We start from the raw sequence: 12,615 nt of genomic DNA on the forward strand, positions 1-12,615 counted from the left end.
GAGAGAGAGAGAGAGAGAGAGAGAGAGAGAGAGAGAGAGAGAGAGAGAGAGCTCTTTGTATATTCTGGGCATTAATCTTGTATCAGATGTGTAGCTGGCAAAGATTCCCTTCCACTCTGGGAACTTCTTCACTGAATCATGTGTTTCCTCTGCTGTACATAAGCTTTCTAGCTTCATGACATTCCATTTCTCAACTATTGGTCTTAATGCTTGTACTGTACTGTTGTACTTAATGCCTGTACTGAAGCCCTGGCCGAAAACCCTTTCCTGCCCCTGTGAGTTGAAAGGTCTTCTCTGCTTTCTTCTCTATCAGATGTGGGGTTTCAGGTCTTATGTTGAGGTCCTTGACAGATTTAGAGCTGAGTTTTATGCATTCCATGAGACAAGAGTCTAGTTTTGTTTTTTTACATGCAACAATCCAGTTAGACCATCTTCATTTGTTGAAGGTGCTTTCTCTGGTGTATATTTTTGTTCTGTTGGTCAAAAATGAGGTGGCTGTAGAAGCATGGACTTATATATAGATAATCATTTATACTCCATTGATGAATCTGTCTTTTTTTCTGAGTTTTTTTTGTAGTGTTTTTTTTTTGTTAATTTGTTTTTTGTTTTTTTATTTTGTTTTGCCTTTGTTTTTGTTTTTTTTTTTTTTTTTTTGGTTTTTTGTTTTTTTTGTTTGATTGGTTGCATTTTTAAGGCACCCTTTCTCTGGAAGACATCTCTGACTGTCTTGAAACTTGCTTTGTCTATCAGGCTGGCCTCCAACTCAGAGAGATCCACCTGCCTCCGCCTCCTGAGTGCTGCCTGCACTCAGCAAATGTGTCTCTCCCAGCAAATGTGTCTATTTTTATACTAGTACCATGCTGGTTTTATTACTATAGTTTTGTGGTATAACTTGAAGTCAGAAACAGTGATCTCTCTGGCAGGGTTTTTGTTTGTTTGATTTTTTGATGTTGTTTAGGATTTAGTCTTTTGGTTTTCCATTTGAGTTTTTAGATTATTTTCTCAATTTCTGTAAAAGATTGAATTGGAATTTTTATGGAGATTGCAGTAAATCTGTTGATTGCTTTTGGCAGGATGGACGCTTTCACAATATTAATCCTACTGGTCCATGAGCACAGTAGATCTCTCCATCTCTTAGTGTCTACTATTCTCCTAGTATATACTGGTCCTTGATCGTAGTAGGTCTCTCCATCTCTTAGTGTCTACTATTCTCCAAGTATATACTGGTCCTTGAGCATGGTGGGTCTCTCCATCTCCCAGTGTCTTCTTCAATTCCTATCTTGAGTACTTTAAAGTTTTCATTGCACATCTTTCACCTCCTTGGTTAGATTTATTAAAAGCTGTCTTTGAGGCTATTGTGAATGGGATTGTTTCCTTGAGTTTAATCATATTAGTATGCTTTTTGTTGGTATCTAGGAGGGCTATACATCTGTGCATGTTAATTTGTATTCTGCTACTTTGTTGATTGTGTTTATCAGCTTCAGGAATTTTCTGGTGGAGTTTTTAATATATAAAATTGTATCAGCTACAAATAAGAATGTGTTCACTATTTCCTTTCCTATCTATATCCCCTTTATCACCCCCTCTTACCTTATTCCTCTAGCTAAGTCTTCAAGTTCTTAATTAGAGGAAGGGGTGAAGAGAGTAGACATCCTGGCCCTATTCTTTATTAAAGTGGAAAACTTTGAAATTTTTTCAAATATACAGCATGTTGTTGGCTGTGAGCTTACTGTATATTACCTTTATTGTGCAGAGATACAACTCCTGCATTCCTAGAGTCCAGGACTTTTATTGTGAAGAGGTGCTGCATTTTGTCAAAGGCATTTTCTTAATCTAATGAGATTATCTCATGGTTTCTCTTCTGGAGTCTATGTGGTAGATTAAATTTATTTGATTGGCATATGTTGAACCATTCCTGTATCTCTGGGATGAATCTAAATTGATCATGGCAAGTGACTCAGTCAGGGTTTTTTGCTGTGCAAAAACACTATGACCATAGCAATTCTTACCAAAGAAAGTCTTTAGATAGGATTTTCTTACCGCTTTAGTCCATTTAGTCCATTGTCATCACGGGTGGGGGTGGAGGGGCATAGTGGCACACAGGTAGGCATGGTGATGGAGAAGTAGCTGAGCAGTCTACATCCAGATCCACAGGCAACAGGAAGAGAGAGACTCTGGCCTTGGAGTGGATTTTTGAAACTCAAAGCCCCAGTGCTAAACTTCCTCCAACAAGGCCACACCTATTCTAATGAGGCCACACCTCCTAGTCCTTCTCCCGTAGTGTGACTCCCTGCTGACCAAGCATTTGGATATATGAGCCTATGGAGAGAGTATTCTTACTCAAATCACACTATCAGTGTTTGCTTTGTTCTCGAATTTTGGATTACAAGCATTTCATGGAGAATGTTTGTGTCTGTATTCATCAGGAAGATACTCTGTCATCTTTTTCTGCTATTTTTTTGAGTCTTTATCTGGTTTTGTGACAGGATAATACTGGCTTTATAAAAAAGAACTTGGAAATTTTTTCCACTTTCTATTTTATGAGGTAATTTAAGGAATATTTGACATTATTTCTTCTTAAAAGGCTTGGGGGAATCCTTGCCTGGATCTGTGTTGCCCTGGGCTTTATTACTAGAAAAATTTTTTGATACCTACTTCTATATTATGGTCTATGTTATGGGTCTGTTTAAATTAACTTCATCTTGATTTAACTTTGATAGGTCATGTGCAGATAGAAACTCATCCACTTTTTATTAGAATTTTCAGGCTAGTGAAATATTACTTTTTAAAGTATGTCCTTATGATTCTCTGTGTTTCCTCAGTGCCTATTGTAATATCTCCCTCTTCATCCCAAATTTAATTAACCTAGGTTCTTGTTGCTTATTCTTTTTTTTTTTTTTTTTTTTTTGATAATTTTGAATAATGGTTTGTCGATCTTGTTAATACATTCAAAGAACTTTTGGGTCCCAGCATGTGGCACATTTTAGTGAAAGTTCCTCAGGGGATCATGATGTTGTGTGTCATCTAAATTGGTTTTCTCAGAGGCTATTACTATGGGAGTGCCAATTGTTAGAGATATATTGGTGTGTGTGTGTGTGTGTGTGTGTGTGTGTACTGTTTGCGTTTTTGCAATGGGACTGGGTCACCTGAAGTGAGTGAGGTCTTTGGTCATGTCTTTTTTCATGAATCGCTACCCCGTCTTTGCTGAGTGGACATTTGGATCTCTGTTTGCTGTTATCATAATTTGCCAGTCTTTGAACCAGCTGAATAATGTTTGAGGTTCAGTCTTAGGACAGCTCAGTCCTGATGTGAGACTAGGATATTGGAAGTGGTCCTAGTTCAGCAAAGGCCAAGTGTGACTTCTGAGCACACGGAAAAACCCTATAGAGTTAGCAGGTTCTTGGTAAAGATTCTCCTAGTGTGGAGAAGGAGCACAGGCCTCTGTGAGGTCCTAGATAGCCTGGCCTGGGTCACAGGGTGGACAGTCCCAAAATTCACTGTTTAATCTTAATGGTAATCTAACACGCATCTGTATTTTGTATATATAACTATGTCAGCTGCATTCATTATATTTTTCTTTCATTTTCAAACAAATACATTTTATTTTTATTATTACATTCTTCTTTCATCAAAATTCTATGATACATAGTTAATTTTTATTATTTGCTAAGGCTTTTTTGAATTACAAATAAATGTAGAATTTAAGTGCTTCTCTACTATTGATTGAGATATTTATATCATTTTCTCGTTTATTTTCCCAAGGGAATGAGTCATATTGATGATTATTTTGAATATTTGAAGTTTTTCTATTTTTTCCATAAACAATCCTTGCCATGCAATAGTTATATTATCCCTTTTCTATATCCTGGAATGTGATTTACTAATATTGGGTTTGAATTTCTTCACGCTTAAGTTCATAAATAAGGTTGACCAGAAATGACCTGTTTTGTTATTCTTAGAATATGCTTTCCAGAGTTAATATTAAAGTCAAGTTGGCTTCAAAAACAAAGCAAACCAAACAGCGTTCCATGAATTTGGCTGCTCTGAAGAGGTTTGTGGCACAGCTGGGTTTGTTTCTCCATTAAATAATTGGGAAAATTTATTTTTGTTTTTAATGATTACAGAATCTACATAAAGAATCTGTTTTTAAGATGTCATGTTCCTCTCTCTCTCTCTCTTTCTCTCTCTCTCTCTCTCCCTTCCTTCCTCCCTCCATCATTTTATCTTTTCCTCCATTTCTCTCCACCACCAAAGGCAACTTCATGCCATCCTCTCGCCACATTCTGGAACTCCAGTGGAAGCATCCTGCTATTGTCTCACAAACTCTGAGGCCCCGTCCGTGCTCTCCCAAGTCTCTTACATCATGGTAGTTCTCCCTCTTGAAGTTCGCTCCCCTTTCACCTGCCATCTCCTTCTCACGGTTAAGGACATCCGTTTTAAAACTTTCAGGTTTGTCATCTTTTATTCTGTGCTTCTATTTGATTACTTGTAACTTCCACTTCTCTGCTGAGGTCTTCAAAATCTTTCCGTCCATTGTCAGCATATTTCCTTTCCATCCCTGAGCATAGGTGCAGTTGCTGCTTTCAAACAATATGCTGCTGAATTCAGCATCCAAGTTGCCTCAGATTTAGACCCCATTGATCTTCTTTGCTTTTGAGATCACGTCCACTGTCTGCTTTCTTTGTATGTTGAAGGGGAATTGCACTGTGGACATTGTGGTCATTCTGAAACTCTGGATTCTGATTTGCTCCTAGAGGGATATGATAATGTAACATTTACAATCATTTAACTCAGTGGGACTGAAATTACAAACTTCTCTTAGGTGGCAGCTCAGAGCTAAGTTCAGCCCTTTTGCACCTTGCTGGAGTTGGAGTCTCTTCCAGAAAGGTGTAATCTATTAACTAGAAATTTGGATGAAAATCACTCTTAAATTTGAGCATTCCATGCACAGGCATTCTCCTTTCTGTGACCACCTCCTCGATTTCCTTATCTCTAATTTTTCAGGGAAAAGCCTGTTTTCCTCTAGAATGATAGCTACCCCTATTGTATGAATTGAATGCTTCACACTTTCCACAATCCATGTCTTAAAACCCTAAAGCCCAGGATGGTGTGTTTGAGAATAGGCTTCTAAGAGATTTACTGAGGTTGAGTTCATTATAAGGGTTAGGTCTGTCTCAAATAGGATTAGAATTTTATACATACACATAATAAAACCCCTCAGAGCACGCTTGCTTTCTCCATACATGCACTAGAAGAGGTCACATGACTACATAGTGGGTCAGCAGCCACCCTCAGTCCAAGAGGAAAGCCCTCCCAGACACCAGCCTGGCTGACACTTTGCTTTGGGACTTCCAATGTATAAGCCTACAAAGTAAGCATTTCTGGTGCTTAGGCTACCTGCTCTGGGTGGGATATTTGTCATGGATATGCTAAGACATCCAGTATGTCCATGGGGCCCTGGTTTTGCCTAGGTTTTGTTGTTGCTCTTGTTGCTATTGCTGTTGATGTTGACAGCAATAAAACCAGTCCATCCACGTCATTTCATTCCTTTCATCCGAGTTTCAGCCTGTCCGCCGAATCTACCTGGCTCTGTTCACTGTCCAGTAACTTTGAATTCGGGCATGGGGTCGGTTTCTGTTGTGTGTTGTTGTCCACCGCTCATGTTTTTGATCTGGTGAGAAGTAAGCACATAGGAGGCGTTTACAGCACATTTATTTGTTGTTTTAAAGAGCCATCTTTGTTGATTCTTTCCATGATATGTTTGTTTTCTCTTGCTGTAATTGCTGTATTTACTTTAGGACATTTTACTTTAAGACATTTAAAATAGTTATATTTGTCTTTTTTATGTGTGTGTAGGATGTTTAATTTACTTTTCCCTCCAGCTTGCTGAAACGAACTTAAATCATTGAATTTTTTGAGGATTCTTTTCAGCACATTGATACTATTAATTGCACTTCCCTTATCTTTTGCATTATTCATTAATTTTGACTGATTGTTATTTACTAAATGAATACTAAATCCTCAGACTCTGCGTATGGAAATGCCTACTTTTTTTAGTTCTGCTCTTTGGTTATTTGTTTGGTGGGGGTTTCCTCATATATTTTTGGCCTATAGCTCTAGATTTAACTGCATGATGTCTTTCTTCTTCTGTATTCTGGAGCACTGGCATGTTCATGGTGTGCAATCACCTCCCTATCTCTAACAATACCTCTTTTCTCAAGACAGTAGTGTTTGGGATTCTGTAGCTGGATTCTGTATCTTCCTGTGTTTCTGCTAACCTGGAGATTTTCTACTCCATTTCTATGCAGAATCTCTAACTTCTTATATGTAATGGCTTTCACTTATACCCAATTTTGTTACTTACCTGGCTAACTTTGACTAAGGGTTGTAATGCTAAGGCACAATCGCTGTGAGCTTAGGGTGAACTGTATTGTGTCACAACTGCCGAGGCACACCTAACTACTGCAGGAGAAGCGGTTTCACTGGGAAATAACACACTGATAGACACCACACTGAGCACAAATGAAAAGTCAAACCTAAGAAGATAATGAAGGCCAGATATCCATCGTATCCACCCCACATACAGTGTGTCTATCTTTATGTCGTATCAACTCCACATAAGTGTATCTTTACGTCATATCCACCCCACATACAGTGTCTTTACATCGTATCCACCCCACATACAGTGTATCTTTACATACAGCTTTACATTTTGTACAGCATTATCAAGCTTGAGGAGTTAACTTTATAGTTAGTCTTTAAATCATATTCATTTATTCTCAACGGGAATCCTTATTTTGGTCATACTACCACAAAAGCCCCAGTTAAAGGACCCATAAGAGATGTGCTAAGAGCCTCTTCACTAGCCCTGAATAACTTGAAATTTTACATCACACTTTATTTTTCTAGAAATGGGAGTCTAATGTTTTTATCTTTTTCCTAAAAGAACCCTTACAAAATTTACAAACATGGATATCCCATGAGTACATAAATCCATTGGCCCAAACGAATAGAATAGAATTCTCTTACAGATGTCAGTCGTGGTAAGGTTTGCTTTCAAGGGGGCATCCAAGACTGTGCAACGGAGCACAGAGGCTCGGGCACATCTTCCTGCTAGGTGTTAAAAACTTCTGCTCCGGACAGAGAGCACAAGCAAGGAACTCAGGACCGCGAGGGGTGCACCCATACACTGAGACAATGGGGATGTTCTATCGGGAACTCACCAAGGCCAGCTGGCCTGGATCTGAAAAAGCCTGGGTTAAAACCGGTCTTGCTGAACATAGCAGACAATGAGGACTACTCAGACCCCAAGAACAATGGCAATGGGTTTTTGATCCTACTGTACCTATTGGTTTCGTGGGAGCCTAGGCAGTTTCGTGGATGCTCACCTTACTAGACCTGGATGGAGGTGGGTGGTCCTTGGACTTTCCACAGGGCAGGGAACCCTGATTGCTCTTTGGGCTGACGAGGGAGGGAGACTTGATTGGGGGAGGGGGAGGGAAAGGGGAGGCGGCGGTGGGGAAGAGACAGAAATCTTTAATAAATAAATAATAAATAAAAAAAAACTTCTGCTTCCCCCTTGTGTCGGCAGCTTGCAGGAAGTGTGTGTGTGTGTGTGTGTGTGTGTGTGTGTGTGTGTGTTGGGGAGATCAATACACAAAGGCTGTGATTATAAAAGAAAAACATTTTCTTCCAGTAGAAGAGAAATCATATTTATAAAAAAGGAAATATTCTCAACCCTACAGTGTGCTGTGTAAAAAGTCTGACACTTAACATATATTTTCCAGACATGGCAATTGTTAATGTTTACCCTATGGAACCCTTAAAGTTACATGACCATTAGGGGTTATTTATGATGAACTAGTCCTCCCCATTTAAAAGATTTAACAAATTTGAATAAAACTGACTAAAAGTGATCATGAGGTCCAAGTGACTCCATTAAGTCACCATATGCAGCTACATTAGAGGCTCCAGCATTCCAATCTGACGCAGCATCCCCAGCATGTGTTATCTTTACAAAGCATCAGTATTATTGACAAAATTAACATGTTGCCGAGACACTCTGTGGGACCTGCTGAAATAGAATGTGGACTTGCCTAATTCATGCCTGCTTTTAACACAGCAGTTCCATAATAGCAGACGATCCTTCCAGCAGCCACGCTGCATTCTAACCAAAACTCCGTGTTTGGACGATGACCCCCCAACAGCTCGGTCCACCTCGAGCATCTCCATCCTCCCTCCCTGATAACAAGCAAATCAGCAAAAGCGGCCGCTGACATTTTCCAACCTGACTCCTGGAGTGCAGTGACTGCTCTATTTAACTGTAGGCAATTCAGTGTTAAGGCTGTTCTAAGCCAAACAGCCAGGGCTTTGAATAGGCACAATATCTGTAAACATCTTTAGCATGTGTTCCTAAGACAAACTCTTGGGCATAAGATTAGATATACTAAAAAAAAAAAAAAAAAAAAAAAAAAAAAAAAAAAAAACCTCAATCGATCTTTTTGGGCTTTCAGTTTTCGTAGGAAAATTACCTTCCTAAATATAAACAGGCACAGACTAGAAACATATGAGGTGAAATTATTAAACAGTATTAAAATTATACCCGGCAAGGAAGCCTCCAGCCCCTGGATAACCTTACCATTGATTTGAAGAACTTCCTTTATTACCTGACAAGCTTGCTCATTCTGAACATTTATTTCTATTTTGTTGGGCTTTCAAGCATGCCTACAGTGTTGCTGAGGAGTAAAATATCTTCTATAACCCAAATCATAAATCTTTCTTATAACCATGAGACTATATCTTTACGGCCATACATCATTTTAGCGCCTGTCCAAAAGTGCCATCATATCGCCTCACAGATTAGAAACCCGGAAGACAATGCACGGTTGGCAACACCTATTAAATGCAGGTAAGGAAAATAATTTTCCTTTCCAGCAAGCCAATACTCCCACTGCAAAACTTTCATACAGCTAGAAATTATTTGTGTATGTGTTCTAGCCAGCAGCGCATGGCCTAACTAGGTTAATGTAAGGAAACAAAATGGATTTATTTTTTTTAAAAAAAAAAAGTCTCATTCAAATGTAAAAGATGAAAAGGCAGACATGGAAAAGAAGGAAATTGATGCCTTTGTTTTATGAGAAGTGGCAGAAAGAGGTTATATTTTTATTTTATTATCCCATACAAACATCTGGCACAGATTCAGGCAGGAGAGGACTTTCCTTCTTAGGAAGAACTGATCGCTGTCTGGATGTCCCTTGCTTGGCCTTTAATGACATTTTGTAGGCACAGCCATTAGTACTCTGCCTAGGAGGAGAAAGTGACATTTGGTAACTGAGGGGCTGGAGAGATGACTCAGAGGTGAAGAGCGCTTGCTAATCTTACAGAGGACCTGGGTCTGGGTCCTAGCACCCACATCAGGTGACTTAGAACTGCCAGTTCCAGAGATCCAGTATCCTCTTCTGACCTCTGTGTGGTCACATACACACACACATACAGAGAGAGAGAGAGAGAGAGAGAGAGAGAGAGAGAGAGAGAGAGAGAGAGAGAGAGAGACATGTTGCACATACATATATACTCAGGCACACGCAATTTTTTTTAAAGTGATATTCACCTTCCTAGACATGGACGGAGGGGGGAGGACCTTGGACTTTCCACAGGGCAGGGAACCATGACTGCTCTTCGGATTGGAGAGGGAGGGGGAGAGGAGTGGGAGGAGGGGGAGAAGAGAGGGGGAGGGGGAGAAGAGTGGGGGAGGGGGAGGGGAATGGGAGGCTGGGAGGAGGCGGAAACTTTTTTTTTCTTATTCTCAATAAAACAAAAAGAGAAAAAAATAAAATAAAATAAAATTTAGCACCTTCACCCTCCTCATGTATGTGCACGGGTGTGGGTGGGTGGGTGTGTACTATTTGAACTCTGCTTCCTCTCCAGCTTGTATAACAGCTGTGTCTAAGTCGTCCTCCTCCTGTAGAATTCCTCAGGTCTGCTGCACCCTGGCCTTGCTGTTCTGAATGAAAGGCGTGTGCCATGAAACGTGCGATGCTCACGTACTGTGCCTGCTTTTCCTGTCATTGAATATATAAAAGGAAATGTAGGTATTTGTCTGCTGTGTGTGGATTATTTTACTTAACACAGTGTCTGTCCATTTGTTTGAAATTGCATAATTTTACTCATCTTTACAGTAATAATCCATTGTGTGTGTTTAATACATACCATAATAGTATATGTGTATACATATTACCATAATAGTATATTATGCGCCATAAGTGTATATATCTATACATATATACCATTGGTGGGTACCTAGATTGACTCTATTGTGAATTGTCCTGCAATTAACAAGGGCTTGCAAGGTTCAAAAGAGGAAATACGCATGGCCAATGAATATGTGAACACCATAGTGCCATCTTGCAATCAGAGAAATGCAAATCCAAATTGAATGAGACACCTTATTCCAGTTCGAAAGACTATTAGTGACAAAGACAAAACAAATCCTAGCAAACATTTGGAGGAAAAGACGCCTTCAGGAGCTGTCAGGAATTACAAATCAGGGCAGCACGGACAACAGTGTAGAGAGTCCTTAGAACTCTAAAAGTAAAAGCTGCCAGGTAACCCGACTGTCCCACATACCCTCCAGCATCTTAGGAAGCCAGGTGTCTCCTGAAGCTCCCCAGTTACTGTCAGACACCAGGCTAACCTTTTCTTTAATATGCTCCTGCCTCCAGCTTCTTCATTAAGCTGAAAAGAATTTGCAATCCTAGGAGAGAACAAGGAACGGATCCAACTTGCTGTGGATACACAGAAGTTTTTAGATAAACGTAAAAGTTTTAATTACTTGTTTAACAGAAACACACACACAAATACACTGAATTAAAGAAAAAAGCTTTTTCTTCTCTGCCTAATTGATATTTCTTGGTGCCTACTTTAAGTCAAAGACTAAAATGGGTGAGTTCAGAATGGCATTGAGTCTTCATTTTTCATGTAGGTCCATGGGAAGGACTTACTTCCCTTACTGGGTATGAGATCGGTAGGTCCATGGGAAGAGCTTATTCCCCTCACTGGGTCTGAGATCTGAACTTGAGCCCTCAAGATTTTGGAGCAAGTGTTATTAATCACTGGGCCATCTCTCCAGCCCCAGGTTGGTTTTCAGCTTTTGAATTTTTATCTCTATTGAAGGTCTTAGATTGGTCATAGCTAATCCTAATAAGAAGAAATAAAGGAGGTACTATCCTTGCTGTAATTCTAATCAGAAAACCAGGACTGTGTTGCTATGATATGAGCTTCATGCTTCTATCCATGCAATGGTTGTGTTTTCCAAACCAAGATCTAAAACACACCAGTTAATATTGGTACTAGTGGGTAATTTGGGGATCATTCTACCTAAAGTTGTACCTTAGTTTTCTAACCCACTTCCCTGTCCCATCACAAACTCCTTTAGAGCACACTGTATCCTCTTGCTTTCTTATCCATCGCTCTGTACCATCTATGCCTATGGACCCCATGGCTTCCACAATGGAGTAAGATGCTTTTATGTCACTCTCTCTCAGGAACAGAGAGAGAAAGTGAAGAAACAGAAACATATAGGAGAGTCAGGACAGCAAGGCCTTGGTCTAGTTTGTTAAAAACATTTTTACTCATGTTTGAAATTCTCAAATATTTTTTAAGATAATAAAGGAAATTTGTTTACAGCCAAGTGATATCCTAAGAACCGGAAACACTACAGATGGAGAAGTCCTGTTTGGGTCGCGAAAGTGCATTAAGGACCCAGGCTTCAGCTCCAATTTTCTCATATTAAGTATGGTTTTACCTTCTCTATAGAACCCACCTCAAAATAACAGTATCACTTTTTAACTGCTATGTTTTATTATGACATTTGCAGACATGCAATAAACTTAGAAGGGTCTTGGGGTGAATCTCATGTAACTGTTAATCCCACAGATGCAAAGAGAAAGACCCTTGACCCAAATCATAGCCAGATTAATTAAAGCAAACAATTAATTAAAGCGAACTTTTTTAAATTCATGTGCATAGTCTGTCTCCCCCTGAAAGAGGGGTTCAAGAGATCAGCCCTGAACATGGGTGAGAAAAGGGCTTTTGTAGTTCAGGAGTCGGGAGGCTCCTAATGGGGGATTTGGCAGAAACATTGGCAGGGTTACAGAAACAGAACATAAGGGTTACATGTTGGTCATAACAACCTAAAACAAAGGCATGGCTGCCATTCTTGGAACAGGCAGTACAGAACCATTTGTAGTTAAGGTTACAAGTGGGGTAAGCCCCAATCCTTGAGAAACAGAGGTTTAATCACAACCAGGAATGAGCCTAGTTTGTCTTTACTGTCAGATGGCTTTCAAGTCTAAGGTGGCAGGCTAAGGTTTATCATAACCCTCTGTGTGAATTGTATCATTTATCTATTGTGTTGTTTGTACAAGTCTACACACTTGGACATCCTTTTAGCTATGGGAGAACTACCGCCTATGCATTTCAAAGTCAAAATGCCTATACCTAAATCTTTAGCATGGAGGTCACCTACCACAGACTCACATTTCCAAGTGTTAACTCAAACTTCACAGACTGTAGTATCTCTCTGCTGAGTTTCTTTCATCTCTAAGTTTGGGAAAA

The sequence above is a fragment of the Alexandromys fortis genome, unplaced genomic scaffold, assembly GCF_014885135.2.
Source record: "Alexandromys fortis isolate MF-2015 unplaced genomic scaffold, M_Fortis_MF-2015_v1.1 scaffold_53, whole genome shotgun sequence".
NCBI lineage: Eukaryota > Metazoa > Chordata > Mammalia > Rodentia > Cricetidae > Alexandromys > Alexandromys fortis.